Source organism: Physeter macrocephalus, chromosome 16 (genome assembly GCF_002837175.3).
Source record: "Physeter macrocephalus isolate SW-GA chromosome 16, ASM283717v5, whole genome shotgun sequence".
Lineage (NCBI taxonomy): Eukaryota > Metazoa > Chordata > Mammalia > Artiodactyla > Physeteridae > Physeter > Physeter macrocephalus.
The window spans coordinates 94,567,459-94,589,575 of NC_041229.1; the positions used below are offsets into that span (position 1 = coordinate 94,567,459).

The following is a 22,117-nucleotide window of genomic DNA, read 5'->3' on the forward strand; positions in this document are numbered from 1 at the left end:
TCCCTTTCCCAAGCCTCGCCCCTCTCAGCCCCACAAGTTGCGTGGCTGTGTTTACAAATTCTGCCACATTTGCAAAGGCAAGAGCTGGGGGGCGGGGTGTTGGAGGGATGGCAGCGCAATAACACATTTGCAACACGTGGAGTGGTGGGAAGGGGGGTCCAAGGGTCATTAAGGGGGAAGGGAGGACGCCCCTTGTCCTCACTGCCCCCCGTCCCCCCTCCTCATAGCTTGGCATAAAGCACAAGTTTACCCTCGAACTGGGTCCTATTAAATAATTCAATGGTAGCGGTGTAATTTTGGTTGGAACCAGCACGGATTCCCAAGTCGTGACTGCAAAAAGTGAGTAATGCGCGCTGGCTGCGTCATGGCTCTAGTCACAGTTCATTCCGAACTGAGAAGGAATCGTGACTTCGCCTGGAGACGTCCCCTACAAGGGAGACGGCGGGGCGGGGGGGGGCAAGCCACTGGGGACGGAGGTGGGGGGAAAAGACCTATCCAATGAAAACCGCGGCCAGGGGGACTTTTGAACTCCGCCGCTCGCTGTCTGGCTCTCCCATCTCGGCCCGGTGCACCTCTCTCCGCCCCCCTCCCGGCTGGCGCGCTCGCTCGCTCTCCCGCTACCCGACGAGTCCTCAACAAGTTGGAGGAAGGCAGGAACGCAGGGGTTAAGCTCGGAAAGCCGCAATTACCAAGATCGTGACCCTCCCACACAGTACAGTAACTTATATACTTACCTGGAAGAGCCTGCTTTGCCGCTGGGCCAACACCCGTGGGGGGCGGGGAAGGGCGGGAGGGAGCGGGCCGGTTGGAGAGGGCTCCTTCAAGCTGGCTGCAGTGTGGACCGGACCGGCGCCCTCCAGGGCCCTCGGGACCCAGGTAAGGAGAAGGGGCTTGGTGCACAGGTCGGCCGGCGGTCGGTAGGCTCAACGGTCGGCTGAGTAGAACTTTTTTTCCCCAGTGGCCCGCGCTGTAGCGGCGGCGGTCGCGGACTGTGGAGCCCCCTCTGGCGCGGCGGCCGCGCCGACGCTCGGAGGGTGTGTGCGTGCGTCTGTCGGTCGCCGAGCTGAGGGGATGCCGTGGGAGGGTGGGTGGGTAGCAGAGCTGCCGGAGGTTGATGGGTGCGCGGAGGGGATGGGCTGACAGAGGCTTGGAGACAGTCTAGATATGTTTTCTCTGGGCAAGCTGAACAAGAGTGTGCGTGTGCGCCCGCGCCCGCCCGCACGTCGATTCCAGGGTGGCAAAGAACAAATATGGCAACTTTCCCCCCCTCCCCGCCCAAGTTCTTGCAATGTTTGCATCATCCTTCTTAGACTGAATTTTTCCCCACCGGGGGCTACCGTTGGGGAGGGAGGTGGTCCGAACGTTCCTTTGCTCAAACCCTTCTCGGACGATGGAGCGGGGGTAGGGGGGAGGGGAGGAAGACAGGACAGGGGAAGGGTGGCGCTGCACTGGGAAGAAGGGCAACCCCTCAAAGTTTGGATACATTGGATGGCGGAGGGGGCCTAAAGGGAGAGAGGGAAGAGGGAAGGAGGGGTAACGTAGGAAAGAGATCTCCCTCCTCCTTCCACCCTAAGTCTCTCTTCCCCTCCCCTCTCCTTCCTGCAGAGGCTGGAATCTCTCGACGTTGTGGGAGCCGGCGGTCAGTGAGGGGCTCGCCTCTTGTTTTTCCCCCTCAATATTCTGCAGAATGGGTAGGGAGTGGGGGGGGCGGCTGCAGCAATTAAAGGGCACACGGGGCAAGTGGGCCACACACAACATCTAGACGGGTTTGGGGGAGGGTACGGGGGGAGGAGCTTCACCATTTCTATTGAGCATTCAGAACTTTTGGGGGGGGATTGAGACATCCTCATTTTGCTAGAAATAGGCTGCTAGCGTGCAGTTTGGGTATATTTTATGTTCATCTTGGCCTGTCATTTTACGTCTGAATGTTCTGGCTTCGGTCCTGTTGGGAGAGGTCGCTCTCTTGAACCCCCCCTCCCCCTTGCCCGATATCTCACGCCCTCCTCCTCACCTGGGCTGGAATGGGGACGGGGCTTGGCTGGATTTTTTGCAACAACAATATTTTAACGTGTTCCAGTCTGGGTTTTGTTAAATAATTAGAAATGGAAATATTTTTTTCCTCCCTCCCCTTTCTGGGAAAAAAAAAAAAAGGAAATGTGAGCTCTCTCCTGATTGGTGGGTGACGATTTTAGTCCGCACCAATGAGCTGGCGGCCTCGTCTGTATTTATTTAGTGCTCTGGGGGAGTTTTTCTCTTTACGCAGCGCCTGTAGTCACGGCTGGAACCTCTGTTGGGGGACTAGGAGGGACAAGAGGGGGTTCAGGGAGAATCCGAACTGTACCTGTTCAGAGATCCGCGACCTTGCAGCTGGGGCTGGCGGCACCCTGATAGGGGAAAGAGTGTGATAGGACAGATAGGCGGGGAGGCTCGGGGTGCTGGGGTACGGGAGAGGGGTGGAGGCTGCACGCCGGGATCCCTGGTCCCCCACCGCGCTCCTCCTCTCGCTTTCCACACACCTAGCTCGAGGCTGTGCGGACTGCGTTGAGGGATCGCGGACGGTGTGGAGAAATGGAGGGATGGTCGGGGGGCTCCGGGAGGGGCGAGAGCGGGGCGGGCGGCGCTCGGGGTGGAAGGCTGAGCCGCGTTGGAGCGTGCTGGGGAGACCCAGCCTGCTCGGCTCCGGGGTTCGGAGACATCCTGGGCTGAAGGCGGCGGCGGCGGACTGAAGAAGCCAGCAGACTATGCCCTTCGCGAATCTTTTTGCGGTCTGGGCTTGCTGTACATAACTCAATAGCCGGAAGCCCTTACCCCAAAAAGCATTCGCGGAGGGCGCACTCGTCGAGAAGACTGCAGCCACCAGCGATCGCCGAAGTCCGCACCTTCCCGAAGCGGCTCGGTCCGAGCCTTTCCCAGCCCTCTCCCCGTTTTCCACGGAAGAATCAATCCTTTCCCTCCCGTCCTTCCCGCGCTCCCTGAGGCTTTGGTCGCCGCCTGTCCTCCGAGAAGGTCCCCTACCCCCAACTTTTTAGTCGACTTTGTATCACAGGGGGAATCGGAGCAGGCGGTGTGCGTGTATTTTCGGAGAAGTCGGAAGGAGCTAAAATACAATAAAAGTTTACACAAGTTGTGTCTTCCCCCCAACGGCCGCCCACACCCCGAATAACCCCATTCACCCACTACAAAAAAAAGGATCTGGTCTTAGGGCCAAGTCGGCACCTGGAATATGAATCAGTTGAGGACATTTTCTAGTCATTTTTTTGACCCTAAAGATCCAACTCTGCAATATAGGGGTGGGGAAGCCCTTGAGGGAGGGGCGGAGAGCCCTCAGTATCCCCTGTCCTAGTGGGGAAAGGGGAGGTGAGGCGAGCCGCGGTGAACTGGGCAGCTCCGAAAAAGAGGGAAAACACGCAGGCACCGCCCGCTCCCCGGAGTCCCTTCTTCCCCCACACCTGCTTCCAACCCAATTTGAGGCGTTTTGCAGCCTCGGGTCCCCCCATCTCGCCTTTTTCAAAACTAAGTAGCACAGTAGGGGGTAAAACATGTGAAAACTGGGGAAAGCCCCGCAGAGAAGGAGGTTTTGAGAGGTGCGGTTGCACCCGACTCAGAAGCTTAGCAGTAGCTGCAGCAGCCCAGACCTGGCCTCTCTAGGTGCCCCGTCCTGGGGAGGGAAGCAGAGCTGCAGGACTGGGGATCGTCTGTGGGTCCCCCTCCTCTCCTCCCCTTCCACTCCTTGCAGTCGTGACCACTTCTGTGACAAGTGGCACAAATCAGGCCTTCACCATGCTCTGTGCCCCCGTGCCCTTCGTCAGCTAGAAACACTGCTAGACGCCCTTAGGGGCTGGACCAGAAGGACACACAAACACACGGACGCCCACAGGGATGGACACGGATAGAGGATGAGTCTAGGGATATGAGAGTCCGAGACCCGAGGGCTGCGAAGCTTCGCATTTTCGGGGAGGGCCTGAATTCCCCCCGCACCCCAACCACCGTTCTTCCAGCAAACTAAGTGTCCGGCCTCATTCCCCTCTCCGTTAGCTGAGCACCCAGATGCTACCCTCTCCCGAATAAGGAAAAGGGCTCCGAAGTCCGAGAGTGCTGGACCGAGTCAATCTTTTCTCGTTCAGCCTGCGAGAAGGCTCCGAAGGCGAGGACTCCAAGCTCCAGGGATAAATCAGAGACCCTCTCCCCAGATAAAGGAGATTTTCCCTCCCCGGTTGCGTTTTCTGAAAGAGTAAAAGGGTCCCTAAGATCTGCAAAGGAGATGGAACCAAAGCAAAAGCTCTGGGGGGGTTTCCTCCCTGCCTCTCACCTGGGGCCGTCTGTGGAGCGATAGCTTCGCGGAGGGAGAGGCGTTAAGAGCCAGGCTAGATTAAAAATAGCTTCACCTCGTGTCCCTTCAGCTCCTCTTTTGTTTTTTGCTTCTTACATCCCCCTTCTCTCCCCAGCCATACAGCCCTCCTCTCTCCAAAAGCCGGAACCTCCACCAGATTTTGGAGAGAGGTGACCTAAGCGAAGTGAACTTGCACGGAACGGTTGAGCATCCTGAGTGCAGGCGGCTCGAGGTTACTGCGCCCCTGGTCCCCTCACTCCTCCCACTAGGTTAGGTGTGGGGCTGGGGCTCCAGAGCCCAGGAGTACCCGGCCGAAGCCGGCGTCGTGCGCGCCCGAGCGAGTCCTCGCCTCGCCTCGCCTCGCCTCGCCTCGCCTCGCCTCAGCCAGACAACTGTTGCTGCTTTGAAGCTACTGCTGCTGCAGCACAGCTGCTGGGGCGACCGCACGCCGGGGCAGGGGGCGCTCACTTCTGATCCGGGCCGGGGGGCTTGCTCGGAGGGGTGTCTGATTCCGGGTGGGATCAGAGGAAAGCCCCCCTCCCCTTTCCCTTCACCATCAGTGAAAATTGGTGGCTTTTTGTGCATCTTTCCTTCCCTCCTTAGGGCAGTTGCGTCAGCCTGAGGCCAGTGGGAGTTGGTCTCCCCCTTTCTCCCCACTTTCCCTTTGCTGAGGAAGGAGGGCAAAGTGGGGGGGGAATTTCTTTGAACCCTCAAACTGCTAACGCACACACCTTTTGAAAAATGCTACATCACTCAGTAAGCCAGGGGCCTGATGGAAACTTCCAGGCGCTTGCATCTGATGCAAACACTAGAGCCCCTAAATTAGGGAAGGAGGTAGCAGCTCGAGACCCTTCCTTACCCCAGTGTGCTTCTCCGTGGGGAGTGGGAAGTGTCCGCGGAGTCACTGGGGATACTTGGTCCCTGAGCCCATCAGCTAACTTAGCTTTTGACTGTCTTAGAAAATCAAGACCAGGGGTGGTCTCTAGAGCTGAGGAAGGGGTGAGGGCACACAGAACCCCCTCCCTACCACCTGCCCCCTAGTGGCTGGGTCTGGGTGGGAGGTTCTGCATGCTCTCACCCTCAGGCCCACTTTTGGCTGCTCTGCGCCTGCACTGCTTCCCCTCTGCCTCTCCTCTACTTGTGGCTAGAGCCAGGTTTCCTTCTCTTGCCTGGCTCTTTTGCCCCTTCTAGCCTCTTTCCAAGACCTTTGGTTGCTTTGAATCCCTGCCTTAGCTCCCTTAGGTTGGAGGCGAGGGAAGGAATTGAGTCAAAGGCACTGGGCACACTTGCTGCAATCTCAGACCGGGACCCTCTTCTCTGTCTCAGGAATTCTCTAACTGGGGGGCTGTGTAGGCATCTTTGAAAAGCTCTCCTCTTGCTTCGGCTCCCCTGCCTTGTAGCTCTAGGCCCAGTGCACCCCTCTGCCCCTTTCCTTCCCTGTAGCCTCCCTACTCTGTGATTTCCTGCAAAATGTCCCAGCCCCCAAACTCTTCCATTCTCCTTCAGAGCCAGCAAAGTAACCTTGCCCATCTTTGGCCCTTTCAGGTGGTTAAACCTGTCTTGACACCCGGAGGTCTGCATGAGGGGTGGCCGCTGAAGGAAGGGGTCTCAGAGGCCACAGGAGCTGAAGAGTCTGGACAGATGATCTCTGGAGTCCCAGGTGAGTGCAAAGATACCTTGGCCCATGGCCCCTTGGCCTGGGCAGTGTGTGTGTACTCTCCCCACTTGGTGATGAGACACAGGGAAGCCAGAGATCCAGTGCTTGGGGATGATCCTCAATGGCTTAGCCTTTGGCAAAGAAAAACATCCATCATACAGGTGATAAGGAGGGACACAGTACACCTGTGATAAGACAGGCCTCTTTCCTGTCTTATCCCCTAGCAGGACTTGAGCCTGGGTGTTTGGAAGCTCCCAAGCCCCCAGTACTGAGGGGTGCAGGCCTCCTCAGTGGGGCCCACAGTTGCCTCTCTGCCTCCACGACCTTGGCTATGTCAGGCCTCTCAGGGGCCCGGGAGAGGTGTCGAGTTGAAGGGTCATTTGCTGCTGAGCTTGGTTTCTCTGAGGAAGCCAAAATGTTGAATTATGTCTCCTTAACTGGGGTTCATCATACAAAAGACAGGAAGAGTTTTAGGTTACTGATTTTTTTTTGAGGGGTAAGGCATTAAACTCTAAATACATTTACTTTTCCTATTAACCAGCAAACTCCTTTGCTCCAGAGTTTTTGTTTAGATTCCGTGATTCTTATTGGGGAATTCAGTTCAAAGCTAGGCAGAGAATTTTGAAACCCCAGGACCATTAGATTTGTGAAGTAGGGAGAAAGCGAGCTAACCGTTAGATTTGTGAAGTAGGGAGAAAGCGAGCTACCTGACTTATCCTTGGCTGTTATGTGAGCAAAATGTAGGAAGCTGCCAGAAATCTTAGATGGAAACTTGAGGCTCGTGGTAGAACAGAAGCACATTCCGTGGAAGACCTTCAGATCATTGTACAACAGATCTATTAGCTGTATTAATTAACTGACTGCTACATAGATTTTGTGAAATGTTTACATTTTGAGAATGGAATTTAATAATAAGTTAATTGACTGGAATCCCCTATAATCCCACAATTTAAACTGAGGGTGAGGTCTTCAAATCATTAGCTGAACCTAACTTCTTTTAAATTCCCCTTTCGAATATAAGGATCTGAAGTTTGCAGCATCTGTCTTAGAGCAATAGGGCTGTTGTTCATTCCAAGAGGTTAACATCTCCCCCTTTAACTGATATTTCAATTGCCTTATAGAGAAATCTAAGAAAATAATATGCAGGGGGTGGGATTTTCTTGCCTGAAAGGTAACCTTTTCTAATCACATTTGAAAAATCTATCCATGAGTTAAACCTCAAACTTAGATATAATATGTAGCATGCAAAAGCTGGAAAGAACTATAGCTATACAGACCAATGCCTTTATTTTATAAATCAAGAAATAGAGGTTCAGAGAGGTTAAGTGATTTTACCAAGGTCACACAGCTGGGGCTCTAACACAGGTTGTTTATTGTCTACTCTCGGTTCTTCCTTTTTTGCTAAATAATTCTTAACACTACCAAATAATACTGATAATCCATAAACACAAATTGTAACAGATTCCCTTCCAAAATGACTTGCATTTAGGATGCCAAGGTTCAAAGAAGAGTTTACCTAAAGTTTCTTCTGCTAGCAGTTAGCATTCTGGGGGCATCACTAGGTTAGGCATGGCTCTCCTCTCTCACCTCTGACATGTTCTAGACCTCAGTGCCTCCATGTTGGCCTCGATCTGCTTAGGAAGTCACCAGCACAAGAAACTTGCTGTGTCACAGAATCTGAGTACTGGTCTCTTCCACAGTCTCTCCTAGCATGAAGCAGTTCCATGAGGCCTAAGCCTCTCTCCCTTATTTCTTTCCTAGGGGTGGCAGTTTGAGTCTCATCCGTCTTGCCTGCTGGGCTTGACTGTGAGCTGTTAGGAGGGTAGTAAGGCCCAATGGAATTCTCCCAGGGTCTCCTAATTACTCTACAAGCGAGGAAGGTCCGCAAAAGGAGCTTTCAAACCAAGCAGGGATTCATTTGATCCTTGTCCCTCAGATGTCTTTTGGAATGCTGCAGGTCATCTGCTCTTAGGACAGTGGCTTGGCCTGGTCAGTTTTAAGCTTAAGATTTACTGCCCACCCCTAGATCTAACTCCACTATTTCAGCTTTACATATTTCCATCAATGACAGCCATTTTGATACCATTATTAATCATGTCTTCAGCACATAGGAATAATAGCTATGCTGGCTGTGCTACCACCAATAAATTATTCTGAGGGCCTTTTTCATAGACTCTCCCTGCTGTTTGCTCCCCCACTTCTCTTTCCAGATGTGTACTTACTGGCAACTTCTAACTAGGAAATAGGATCCATTTCTCAGCTTAGAAAGAAACAGATTGGGAGGAAGAAAAATGGAATGAAAGATACAATTAAGTTAAAAAGCAAAACAAGGGGATTGACAAATGGTGAAAAGTGTTAAAAGAGCTAGTTCTATCTGGTCCTGACCACTTAGGTTCATGACCCTGAAAAAGCAACTATATCCTTCCTCGGCTTCTCTTCTCCATCTATAAAATTAGGTGCTTTAGAGCTCAGACCCCTTTTGTTCATTCATTTATTCAACAAATGTTGAATGTTTATTGTGTCCTTACTATGTATCAGGCCTTACTCTAGGCATCAGAGATGTAAATAAATTATTCTCCCTTTGATAACCTAATGAAGTTATGGACCTTCTTCCCAGAAAACATAACAAAACAAAACAAGAAAAGGAAAGAGAAAAAAGAAAAACACAGATATTTTACATACAGTTTCAAGGAGCTCATGACCTCCCTAGGCTCCATGGGCCCCCAATTAAACATTTTTCATCTAGTTAGTCTCTAAGTCCTATATTTTACAATATTAAGGTTTGCAGCTTAGGCTGCATCATCAAATCTTGGTTTGTAGCTGTCTTTTTCTTTTTCCTAGCAGCACTCTGTTGTATTTTTAATCATGATTTTTGGTCCCCCTTTTTTGTAGAACAAATATTTGGAATTTAGTTAACACTGCAAAAGGCTGAACAGAAAATCTGTAACTGAAAGGCAAAGCAGGCATGGAGCTGAGGGACAGAAGCAGATGAGAAGTTTTAATGACCGAACCTAGCCCGGTCCTGCAGAATTTTGAAGTGACAATCCATCTTATAGGCTAAATGTTCTTGGCAAAGTCTGGTGATTTGGTGGAGGGAACAGAGGTTGGTGTTGGAGCTAGACAGTGTAACGTCTCAACATCAGGGCTCATAGCAAAGATGGATTTTCTCTGGTGCTTTTGACCACCAAGGAAAATCAGAACTACACAGGACAGGGATTCCTTGAGAAGGAAAGGAACAGTTCATTTGTTGGATTATTAGGTTGGTAGACTGGCCCCGTTGGGTTGGGCCTGTTGGGTTGGTAGATTGCTTCTATGTAGCATAGCCAGGGGCTTTATGGCAGGCAGTTATGCTGAGGTCTTCAGTAAAGAAGAAATTGGAAGTCTTTAAGCCTCAAACTGGACATGGAGAGGTCAGTGTGCAAAGGTTTTGCCCTCGTTTCGAGTCTTCCAAACCCTCTTTCTCCCCTGCCCTTAGTTCCCTTAAAATTCCTCCTTGCAATGAGGAAGATCTGACCTTTTTCATTTAGGGTAAAGGGTGTTGTTATGGACTTTAGTGCTGATCAGGTACTGATGCAAACTTTACTTTCAGGGACAGCTAGATGCTCTTACTCAGTACTCCCAGGGTGAACAGCTGTGGAAGGCACTGCTGGGAGATGACCTTGGAAGTGGAAGGTCTGGATTAGGATCTGAATTTGTAAAGACTTTGTGACAGATTGTGGGAGGAGCCGGTGAAGTGTGTGAATTTTTACTTAAGCAAGAAAGCAACAGATTGCTGCTGCTGAGGCTAAAGGATAGAGAAATGCAAATCTAAATGCAAATCAGTAATTTTCATTTTCTCAATTTCCTTATCTGCAAAATGGGAATAACAATAACAACCATAAGGTTCTGGTGAGGATTAAATAAGATTATGCATGTAAAGAGCTTCATATCTACTCAGTGCTCAATAAATGTTAGTTGTTATTATTATTATGTTTTTGTTGTTTTTTTTTTTTCCTGCCTGACACATACAGCAATGGCATATAAGTCTTAGATCATGGAATCAACAGTCATAGGACCAGAGCTATTCCCTGAGCAACAGAAAAAAGATAATCTTTTCTGAAAGCATCTGTCCATTTGCTCCATAGCCTGGCAGTGCCCAGGATTACCCGGCTGGGAGCAAATCAGAAGGGCTGATAGGAAAATCTTTTTCTCTACTTGATGCGTCCCTAAACAAAGATTATCTCTTTGTAGTTTCATTCCCCTTTAATTCCTTGCTTTCAAGTTCTTTTTAAAATCTACTGAATTTAATCACAATTGTTTTTGCAAACCATTCCCTTTTTTTTTTTTTTTTTTAACTTTTTGATCAGGGAGAAAAAATGATTCACCTAGAATACTTATCATTCACCTTTTACTTTCAGCTTATATCCAGTCCTAAATTTTCAGTTTAGGTGATTCCCACCAAGGAAACAGTAGAGGAACAATAAAAGGGCAAGAATAGATAACACTATTTGCTGTTATCAAGGATGTTTCCTCTTTCCTTTTCGCACATATATCGTCTTTGTTTTTTCCTTCAGCCAGCTTCACTTTTCACTGTCTTATAAATCTTTCTGTCTTCTCTTACCGCCCCCTGCCCCACACAAAAAAAACTTTGCTCTCTTCCCTTTGATTCACTTCACTTGTCCTAGCAGGCATTTCATTTAAGTCTTGGCTGAAAACTGCAGGGTGATTGTAGGAAGACTCTGATGAGGTCGCTACATTTTCTGGGTAACACTAGAAAAAAAGGGCCAGGGCTACCATTTGTACCCCCTAAACCTGCAGAGTACATCTGAGGCCATTCCAAAAGATGTTTTTGTTTTTGTTTACTTTTTATGTATTTTATTTAAATTTCTTAGAAACAGGCTCCACAGAGAAGGCATTTTCTGCATTTTCCCCAGAGCCTACCGATCAACTCTACTCAATGACTTTTCTTCTCTTTTTAAAAAATTATACTACAAAGCTCAGGGACATGTCAAATGCAATCTACATAGTAGTCCTTGACATCTCTTCTTTGCAGCCTTTTAAGGGGCGGATAAAAGCAGCATAATTTGAGGAAGCAGTACAACCACATGGTCCAGAACCATGGGCTTTGAGGCCATTGAGATCTAGGTTAACTTGTTGGTTCTGCTCTTTTCAGCTGCATACCCTTGAGCAAGTTATCTCTCTGGGTCAGTTTTTTCATCTGTAAAATGGGAATATTCAAGTACCTATTTCATAAGGTTGTTGGGAAGATGAAATGAGATGTCAGTAAACACACAATCTGGTACTTCAGGCGTGTAGTATGTACTCGGCCAACATGAACTGTTAGTGTTAAGACAGGCCCCTGCAGACCCAGGGTCTAGATAGAGTCCTGGACTGGTTGGAAGAGTTGAAATAGGAATAAGGAAGCAGGTAACATCACTAGGTGTCATGAGGTGGGAGAGGAATCTAAAGTCAAGGAGTGTTGGGATCATACTGAGATTTTCCAGGAGTGAATTGGGCTGGGAACTGGTCTGGAGCTGAACAAATAGTGATAGCTTCTAAGGAGAGCTGTCATTCAAACTGCAGTGATTTATACCACATTGACCCTTTATCTCCACAGGCAAATTACTTAGTTTGACCCTGTAAAAAGTCATGATCCTCAGGGCTGACCCCTCTTTAAAGCCCAGATCTTAGGTTAGTAGAAAAAAAAATCAACTAAAGAAATAGTTTCACTATTTATTTCAAGTTGGAGTAAGTGATTTTTTTTTTTTAATTAAGGGGTCTCTTTTACCCTTTGAATTTGTGGCTAGAATACTCGGTTAGAGACAAGAAAAAGAGCAGAAAACCCACTTGCCAGAGATGGGGTTCTATGAACCAAAATGAAATTGTCTGAGAAGTTCTGTAATTCTCAGCTGATTAGGGACAGTAAGTAAATTGGCTGCCTATAAATTGATTTGGAAAAAGAAGGGTGAATTAGATATAGCCCTCCAAACTTTATCCTTTAGACTTCTACCACCTCTGAACCTCAACATCACATTTAATGAAATAATATTTAAATAAAAGAGGAAAATAGTTTCCTCCTTAGTGAATTTCCTTATGCCTTTCTTTTTTAATTTTAAAATATATGCAGATAATGGAGCACAGAAGCAGTCATTTATAATAAAATTTTTTAAAGAAGAAAAAATTTTATCGATAGCTTCCAGAATTAAAATTTGCTCATTAAAATCTTAAAGAATTAAAATTAAAATATTAAGAAAATATTTTAGGCTGTAACACTAGTATTTTCATATAGTTGCAGGCTTATAAAATCCTCCAGTTCATAGCTATTTCCCCCTCAAACTTACCTTTCAGGAAGTTTGTCCAGAAAAAAACCTGTTTCAGGTAGTTTTACATAAGAAATATTTACATTTCAATATGAAGCAGTCATGAAAACAGTTGCTATCTCTTCAAATAACAAACAAATGATACTTTAAAAATATAAATACAAGCTTATTACTTTTTTGAGGATTAGCTATTAGCTTTTGAATTTTTTAAGAAAATCATGCTTTAGAATTCTGAGAGAAAGGGAAATATTTTTTAAAAGAAGGGAAACCTTTAAAAATGAGCTGTACAATTTTTAAAATCTTATGATTGAAAATCTTGCTTCTCAGTGAGCTACCTCTCAGCTGCTCTGAGATTTTTAACATGAAATTTTGTTTCTTTTATTTGTATAACACTAAAGATAATTTATCCCAGTAAAGATCATCATTTAACCAAAGCTCAAATATCTAAGAAGATATTTTATTTATGATTACAAAACGTTAGTTTCTCATGTGGCACAAAGGACATATAATTTCCACAGAGAGATGTGTGGTATTCATTAATATGCTTATTTGGGGGAGGAGTCCCACTTTCTTGTACTATTCATAAATTCATTCCTTAATTTAAAAATAAGACCTCTTTTTTAGTTAGAAAGAGAATTTTCAGTCAAAATGTTTTTCCAGATATAATTTTAAACTGAGCACTTTTTTTTACTAACAAATTTTAAGAGTTTACATTTTAGCACTAGGTTGATTTCATCTCTATTTTTTTTTCTGTATACAAAAAAAATAAAAAGCATAAATTATAAAAAGCATAGATTTTAATATAACACATCAAAATAGGTTGTTTTACTTATAATATTTATACTTATAAAAGGATTATATATGGTACTAAATAGGGGTTATTTATTAATTGCTCTGTTTTTTGGCAAAAATATTTTTTCCTTTTTTTTTTTTTTTTTTAATGTAGTAGGGCCTTGTAATAAGTTAAAGAAGTAGATTCTGGCAGTTGCTTGAGGAGTCATATTATAGAATTAAATAAAGTTTATGGAAATTTCCCCAAAGGATTACAATTAAAAAATCATATTCCCCCCGCCCCAAAAGTATAAAAACCTAGGTCACAGAATTGCTCCAAATTAAATTTTTGTTTTCAAAAATTTCACAAATTTTTAATTGTCTCTCATACCTCGCATCACAATCATCAACCTGTTGCATTTAAATGTACTAAGTCTGCCATGGAAAAGAGAAGATGAGACATGAGGTGATTAAAAAATGATGAAATTCCTCAAGCAGTCGCTCACCTCCTCTCACTGCCATTTTCCTGGGCAGAGAGGCATCACCCCAGAGACAATTTTTCCATATATACAAGTCTTTTTCCATTTTTCCTGTTGCCTGTTAATATGCATACTTACAGGGGAAAATATGGCTTATAGAGCTATCTTTTTTTAAAATGGAGGTTGTATGATAGTCAGGAAAGGAAGTTGATGCCTGTTAATTCTTCTTTCTTTTCAAGGGGCTCAGAATTATATTTTTGATGTCACGCACTCTTGGAGGTTCATATACATTTACTGAAAGTAGGGGAGGGAGGCTGTGATCTGAAAAGATCCTGAAAGGATGAGAGGAAAATGTGTCACTGTCTAGGAAGTGACTCGGAGAGGACAGGTTAAAGAAAGATACGGGGACCTTATCCCAACAACTTAGCTCAGTGGTGTCATCAAAACCCTGAAATTGTATGCTCCACATCCATCCACATGTTGTTAATTTCATTATGGCATTTTTGTTTGTACACGTGCATGTGCACACATGCACTTATATATAGTCTCACAAGCAGAGACATTAGCCCATCTTTCTTACTTAGAAGGTAGAACTTAACCATTTGTATCTGAAGGTACCCTAATGTTAAAACACAGTCTCATGCTGGCTTAGACTGACTGATATACTAGAAGATATGAATTCCTCTAAATTTCATTTAAAATTAAAGTGGTGTCTGCACATGAATAAACTAAATATTGACATTATTTTTGACATAGGATAGTCTTTTCATCAAAAGTAGGTTACCCTCAACTCTGAATTAAACCTAGAACCCTTTTGCCCCTTAAAAAGACTGATGGAACTGTGTCTGACAATGCTAAATAAAAACATCTTTAAATAAATAACATTTTAAATAAATAACATTTTAATCTCCAACCTTGAATATGGGGAAATTCCAACAATGATGTAGGAAAGGCACTATTTAGAATGGTTTAGCATCAGTATCATGTGCCCCTAAAAATTACAATTGTCCAATTTCTAAATCCTGTGACAGGAGAAGGAATGCTGATTTTATTTTCTCTTTGTAAACTACCTTGAGATCCTTAGAAGGAAAGCAATAGGTAATATAATTATAACCTTCAGTGTTGCTGTAACCATCATTATTTACTGATGGTTTTGTTATTAAAAAATATTGTTCATGAGCAAAAAAGGAAATAATATGAATAGCAGAATAATTAAAGAAAGAAAAAGTAAAAAAGAAAAAGGAAAGAGAAAACCTGAACATAGGAAATTAAATGTAGAGGACCATTTGGGGTAGGTTTAAACGCATAGTATAAATATCAGATGTAATTCTTCTCTGGGCCCCTTTCTTCTTGTAGGAGCGCACATACATAAACCCAAAATTTATACACAAGTATTTTTTAAATTGATATGTCAAGCTTATTTAAAACTTCACTGCTGTTGTTTGCCATCATATTTTGATAAATATAGAAATAGTATTTTCTGAACGAGATTTTTTGTATCCAAACTAGAAACAGGATTGAAAGGAGAAAAGGTCAATTTGTCCTTCACCCTGATAATTGGATTAAGGGCTTTCTGAGTCATAAAGATCGTTAACTTTTTAAAATCTTAATGATTCCATATTGACACAATCCTTCAAAAAGTAGCAATTACTTTTAAATATCCTGAATAAAAAAAATACAACTTTGGGGAAGGATTTTCTTTCAGAAAAAAAAAATGCTAGCAAAATCTACAAAAACAAACAAAAAAGGTTGAATCTGTGTTATTAATATATTGAAAATATAGATTTGGAGGGAAATGTTCTTTTAGGGGAATCTTCAGCAAAGAAAAAAATACATATTTGATTTTAGGTAAGGCATTCAGTGCAGTGAGAAAAATACTTTTAAAAGGATTTATATTAAAATATATGCGGAAGTTGAATCTTAAAAATATTCTCTTGAAATTTTGGCTCAAAATTTTATTAACTGATTTCTTTTTCTTTTCTTTTCTTCCTTTCTTTTAAATTTTAAAAAATTGTGCTGATTTAGCAATACTCATCTGAAAACTGTCCCCCTCTTAGTAGACTGGCTTAGTTTGGCCTCCAAGAGCTAATGGCTGTATTTAGGTGAAGGTCCCTGTTTTAAAACAGCCTTTCGGCTCCTCCTATGTTTGCATGAAAAATATGTTTTACCCTGTGAAGTACCTTAGTCACTTTTCTTTTCCCTTTTCTTTTTGGATATTTTCCTTTCTTCAGAATTTTACATCAAGTTGTTCCTCAATCCCTCTCAAAAGTACCCAGTCAAAAATTTCTTTTGGGCTTCCCTGGTGGTGCGGTGGTTGAGAGCCCGCCTGCCAATGCAGGGGACACGGGTTCGTGCCCCGGTCCGGGAGGGTCCCACATGCCGCGGAGCGGCTGGGCCCGTGAGCCATGGCCGCTGAGCCTGCGCGACCGGGGCCTGTGCTCCGCAACGGGAGAGGCCACAGCAGTGAGAGGCCTGCGTACCACGCCCCCCGCAAAAAATTTCTTTTCTCTTCTTTTTTTTTCTTATTTTTAAAGTTTTTTTTATACCTTTTACTTATAGCAAACTCATAGTCTTCATACAGTCAGAGCATTTTTATTGGGGCCACCGTGGCACTTCTATATTTGAGACCCAGTATTATGTGCCTTTGGTTAAAACAGTCTTGGTGAAATATCAGAACTGTACAAAGTAAACATTTGATAGAAACAAAGATATGAGTCTGACCTTGACACTAAGAGCGCCGAAGCCCCTGTTTATTCTTGGTTTTCGCTGACAGCAGAGGAGGAAAAGGACTCCTTATATCCTTGGGGAGGCAGAGAGCTGTGGTGGGCCCCTCAGAAATCAAGCTGAAGGTTCTCAGGCTCACATTGCTATGTGTATATGCACACGCTCAGTATACAAGCTGTGTCTTTTCACCCACACCTGTCTGAGGGGAGGTTTAGTCCAGTCTAATTGATGGTTTTGAAAATAGTTGAATCCAGATCAACTGGTTATTAAGCAGTGAGTGATATGCCTTCACTGATTACCTAAAATCGATTATTACATGCTCCCTCTCTCCCTGAAGAAGTTGATGCAACACTGTTGATTTATTCATTCATTTAGTCAAAAGAAGATCCTTCTGGATGATTAGATGCTAGATGTAAATGAAGAGAACTTACTTGTTAATGGTGATCATTGAGCTCTGTAGGTCTGTGGATTTTTTAAGCCATTCTCAACCGTAAGATTAGTGTATTTAAAATTAACCTTCACTAGTTTCTTATTAACAACAACAAAAATGGTAACCCCTAGTGGGAAGTAACCAAGCAATGTTTTTATGGTTTAGGTATTCATTTGAATAAATTGTAAATTTCTTGAAAATAGACTTTCATGGATAGACAGCTTTCCACCTCTTCCCTCAATGCATAGACACAAGACGTTCTCAGAACACACACACACACACACACACACACACACACACACACAGAAAATCTATTGCCCTGGTTACATAATCTTCCATATTTTGTTGTACGCAGGTTGGCCTGAAGAATTAGCCAATTCCCAAGTCATTTTGTATATGCTCATTAAAAACAGAATCTTAGGATATTATGGAACTGATCAGTACCCCGAGGTCATCCAGCCCAAATGCCCCACTTTACACGAGGAAAAACTGACACCCAGTGTAGGGCTCTGACTTGCCTAGAGTTCACAGAGAATTAGTGATTGGTCCAGGGTTAGAACCGTCTAGCCTGTTGAGGTCTGGCTCTGGGCAGAGTAGAGATGTGGTGCTGAGTTCCTGGGTGGGGCAAAGAAAAACAAGCAGCAAAAAAAGATGGTGTTATTTTCTGGCTAGGGTATTTTTCTAAGACAGAATTATCAAAGACTAAATAAATAGTTATCACCCCTTTTCCATGCCATCCAACTGAGTTGATCAGTCTCTTTTTCTCATTTTTTTTCGTTAAGTCCTCTAAAGGAGACATATTTAAATGACCTCCTGTTGAAGCTCAGAAATGAAACAGTTCCCCTTCTCTTCATAGAATAATACAACAAGCATTTATGAACACCTGAAATGTGTGAGCACTATGCTACATATTAGCAACAGAAGGATAAATTAGATGATGTCTGTGGAAGCACCTGGCATCCATAGTAGATGTTCAATAAATGTTCACTCACTTATGACCAGTTAGGGCAGATTTAAATCAAGACAGATTTAAACAGCAACTAACAGAAGGCAAAATGAATTAAGTCTAACTAGAGGTCAAAACAAATTGCTGTGGCCCTGAAAGGAAGGAAGCTTAATTCTGATGGGAGTTTGGGGGCAGGGAACATGTGAGCTGAACCTTGTAAGTTGAGTAGAATTTTGATAGAAAGATAATGAATAAAGGCATTCCTGGCTGTGGAAGTCTATAATAAAGGTCTGGAATGGTGGGTGCAAGGTGGATTCTGGAAATGTTCGGGAATATATTGTGATTGGAGCACTGGATGATTGGAATGATGAGGAGGAAAAAGAAACTACAAAGATATTTAGGGGCTGGGTTGTAGAGGAAGCTGAATGCTGAGCGAAGGACTTTGTAAAAGTTTCAAAGGCATTACACAGTCACTGAAGGCTTTAGGCAGGGCAGTTGATCTCTGATGATAATATTGGAGAGTCGTTGCAAAGAGCAAGGAAATGCAAATAAGTGGCTCAACTTCATTCTGGTCATTAGGAAAGACCTCCTGCTGTTTTTGTGTTTCTTCAAGGGAAGTCAAGATATTGTGACAGGACTCGATGTAAACTCGAGTAGGGTGACACCATTCAGGTGATCACAGAGCCTGATGATCTGAGGAGCTACGTGGGCCTTAGCTGTCTTCTCTGTAGAACTCAGGGTACCTGGTACCAGTCAACACTCTCTAAGAAGTAGCCAAGTTATTGGGCATACCGCTGTTGTGTGTGCTATGAAGTGTCCTTCCTGGGGTGGAAAAGCTCATGACATGCGTGAAAGAAAGGCTTCTGAACATACAATGTCTTCACCCAGAGTTACGTTATGTGTCTTATGTGTCTGGTCTCCTGGGTCACTTATGCTCCTTTTGAACTGCATCTCCAAATAAGGTTGTACCTCCTCTCCCAGGTGAGGAAGCTGAACCTGTCAGGTGTCCATGCACCATCTTGCTCCAGGGGTACTAGATGTAGGCCTCTCTGATAAAAGCTAATCATGATTTTGAACCTCTGTTTATTCGTGGATCAGTTTCTTGACCTGGGGTCTTTTTCCCCCCAAACTCGATCTTAGTGAAGTTGATCTGTTTCCCTTGCATCCCCATTTCTGCTCCTGCCACTCCATTTCCAGCAGGAAAGTGTCTTTCTGTAGGACACAGAATGGGAACCAGACCCTTCTTTCACTTCACGACACCCTGAAACACCCCTCTGTCCCTTCTTGCTCTGTTTTCTCACCCTCTCTGCCTGCCTAGTTTCCCTTTCTGCTTTTAAGTACTCACATCGTTGTTCCTAAGCCTTCGTCCTCTCTTAGCCCTCTTGGCTTCAACTCCTCTTCCTTTTGAATCTTTTCTCATGCATGCATCTCAGGTCTCTGCTCTGATGTCCCTGTACCATGGCTTCCGTGTCCGAGTGGGGTGTGACAAGTCAGGCAAGGGAAATCCCTTCTGTGGGTTCAGACAAGACTCAGTCAGACCTCAGGATGCTGTAGATCACCAGGCGAGTAGGCCGTGTGTGTGTGTGTGTGTGTGTGTGTGTGTGTGTGTGTGTGTGTGTGTGTGTAAGTGGGACTGTCCGGCAGTGTATGTACCCAGTGAAGTAATTATACTTGCGGGCATAGACCCTAAACTGGATGTTCAAAGATCTGGGCCTGATATCTTACATCACTTTGGACAATATCATAGTATAGGAATTAAATGGAATCTTTTTGTTAGTAAATAGCACATATAATCTCATTTCACTTTCATCACATTATTTCTATCTGCTCAACTATCTATCCATCTAGCCACTGATTCTTATATCTGAATAACTGGATAAAAATTCTGTGAAATGATGTTCACCTAATGGTAATGATGGTTATTTCTATTGGTAATGATGGTAGGTCTTGGTGTGATTTTTTTTTAACTTTTTTTAAACTTTCTTTTTGATGCTTTTTTACACTGCTTAAATTCCTAATAGGAAATCAGAATACTGGAATGGAATGAACATTGGCTCAGATCACAATAACCTTTGTGTCCCTTAGTACTTAATCTCTTTCTGGTTTTGTTTTGTTTTTTACATTTCATACCAGTGACTCATTTATTTTGTAACTGAAAATTTGTACCTCTTAATCTCCTTCACCTTTTTCTCTCAACACCCCTCTCCCCTCTGACAACCACCTATTTGTTTTCTGTATCTATGACTCTGTTTCTGTTTCGTTATGTTTGTTCATTTGTATTATTTTATAGAGTCCACATATAAGTGAAATCATTTGTTTTTTTGTCTTTCTCTGTCTGACTTATTTCACTAAGAATAATACCCTCCAGGTCCATCCACGTTGTCACAAAAGGCAAGATTTCATTTTTTTAAGGCTGAGTAATATTCCATTGTGTGTGTGTATATATATAAATACCACATATTCTTTATCCATTCATGTATTGATAGGCACTTAGGTTGGTTGCATATCTTGGCTATTGTGAATAATGCTGCAATGAGCATAGGAGTCCACATATCTTTTAGAATTAGTGTTTTTGTTTTCTTTGCAAAATACCCAGAAGTAGAATTGCTGAATCGTATGGTAGTTCTATTTTTAATTTTTTTGAGGAAACTCCATACTGTTTTTCATAGTGGCTGCACCATTTTACACATTTGTTCTTTTACCATGTAAAAGAGGAGGAGATTTTAAAAGCCCCATCCAGCTCCCCAAATCCATTATTATAACTTTGTTTTTCCTTTTACATAAAAATCACTTTATTGTTTTTGCTTTTAAAGATAGTTTATGCTTTTTTAAAAGTTTGTGATTTTAAAGACTTTTTTAAGGCACATACAAATAGAACAATGATTGGATGGATAAATGAATGGATGGTGAGAGATACTCAATATGTTATTGCTGTAACACAAAATAAGATCATACTGCTATTTTGAAACAGAATGATTGCATTTAATTTGACTTAAATTGAAAGAAGAAAAAGAAATGGAAAGAATTACTAAACTTCAAATAAACATTTCTTTATCACAGGAAATATTTCTTAAGATATCCCTTCTAATTTTAAGAAGAGATTATGAAGCACCTTAAGAAGTTGTAGCCCTTATTTTTCACCGTGAATGATTCTGTTTTAGGCAATATTGATTTATTTCCCCACATGCAAGCACTCTTTTTTTTTCTCCCACCTCCTTCTCCTTCATTTTGATTTTTATTGTTGTATCACATTATTTTTCTATTGTTTTTTGGTTACATTATTATTATTTGTACATTACCAGGTTTTGTATCATTTCTATAGCCATAATTCATAGCTACTGTCTAGTTGTGTACTTTTTATTATATTCTTTTACCACAGATTCTCCACCCTTGAGTTCTTAGCTTGGATTTATTTTATAATTGTCTGGATTTCATTGTAAACACTTTTTTTTTCTTCTAAAACAACTTACTGGTACTGTTTCATTGAGTTCTTTTATGTATGTTGCCTTTATATTTGAATAAGCATACTATTCTTGGGTCACACTTTATTTCTAAAGAACTATGTAGTTGTTTCTCCATTATCTTTCTGGCATTGAGTATTATTGTGGAGAAGGATGTCAGCATGATTACTTCCCATTGTAGGTAATTTACATTTTCTGATTGAATGTGTGAAAAGTTTTTTCTTTATCCTTGATGTTATATTTTGGCCTTATTTCCAGAACCCAGTGTATGCTTTTCAATAGACATTTTCAGTTCTACCTGGCTTAATATTATTAACTGTAAGATCTTAGCAAGTTACTTAATCTCTTTATGCCTCAGTTTCTTTATCTGTAAATGTAAATAATTATATCTACTTCATAGAATTGTCGGGATGATTTTAGTTAATGTGTGTAAAGTGTATAGAATAGTGTCTGGCACATAATATACGCTATTTTAAAGGGTACTAATTTTTTAGGGAAATTTTCTTTTGTTAGGTCTTTTAATACTTTTTCCAAGTTTATTTGTTGAGTTTGATGCTTTAAAGATACCTACTATTATTATTATTAATTTTTATCCTCCATGTTTGTTGGCTTCTCCCTGATTTACTTTGTCTTTTTCACATACATTTACTTCAATTATTTCAACTTTTATTCTACAACTATGATTTATTTTCAGCTCTGTCTATTCTATCCCTTTGGTATTTTTACTTCTCTATAATTTTTTAAATGTTGTTTTAGCATCTATTTGTTTCCTTTGATCTGTTGTTTCTTTTTTCATCTCATTTTAGTTTTTTTTAATCATCTTATGAACTCATTCTTACGCAGTTATTCTTTAGTTAAATGCACATGTGAAGAATTTTTCTTCTCTTTCTTGAGTTGTGTTTTCTAAGCTGGTTATTTGTGTGTCTTTTGCATGCTGTTTGTGTGTGTGTGTGTGTGTGTGTGTGTGTGTGTGTGTCTTGTATAGACTTGTATTGGTGCCATTCCATTTCTTTTTATCTT

At 42.9% G+C, this 22,117-nt stretch overlaps 1 long non-coding RNA gene across 1 annotated transcript in view; it reads left to right on the forward strand.

The window, feature by feature from the left end:
* The first annotated feature begins 624 nt into the window (after positions 1–624).
* The window catches only part of LOC102976880 (uncharacterized), a 46,254-nt gene continuing 24,761 nt past the window's right edge, over positions 625–22,117 (forward strand). Inside the window, exons 1-2 of the long non-coding RNA XR_449155.2 lie at positions 625–876; positions 5,876–5,990. This is a non-coding gene — a long non-coding RNA (uncharacterized lncRNA). The remainder of the gene's footprint in view (positions 877–5,875; positions 5,991–22,117) is intronic.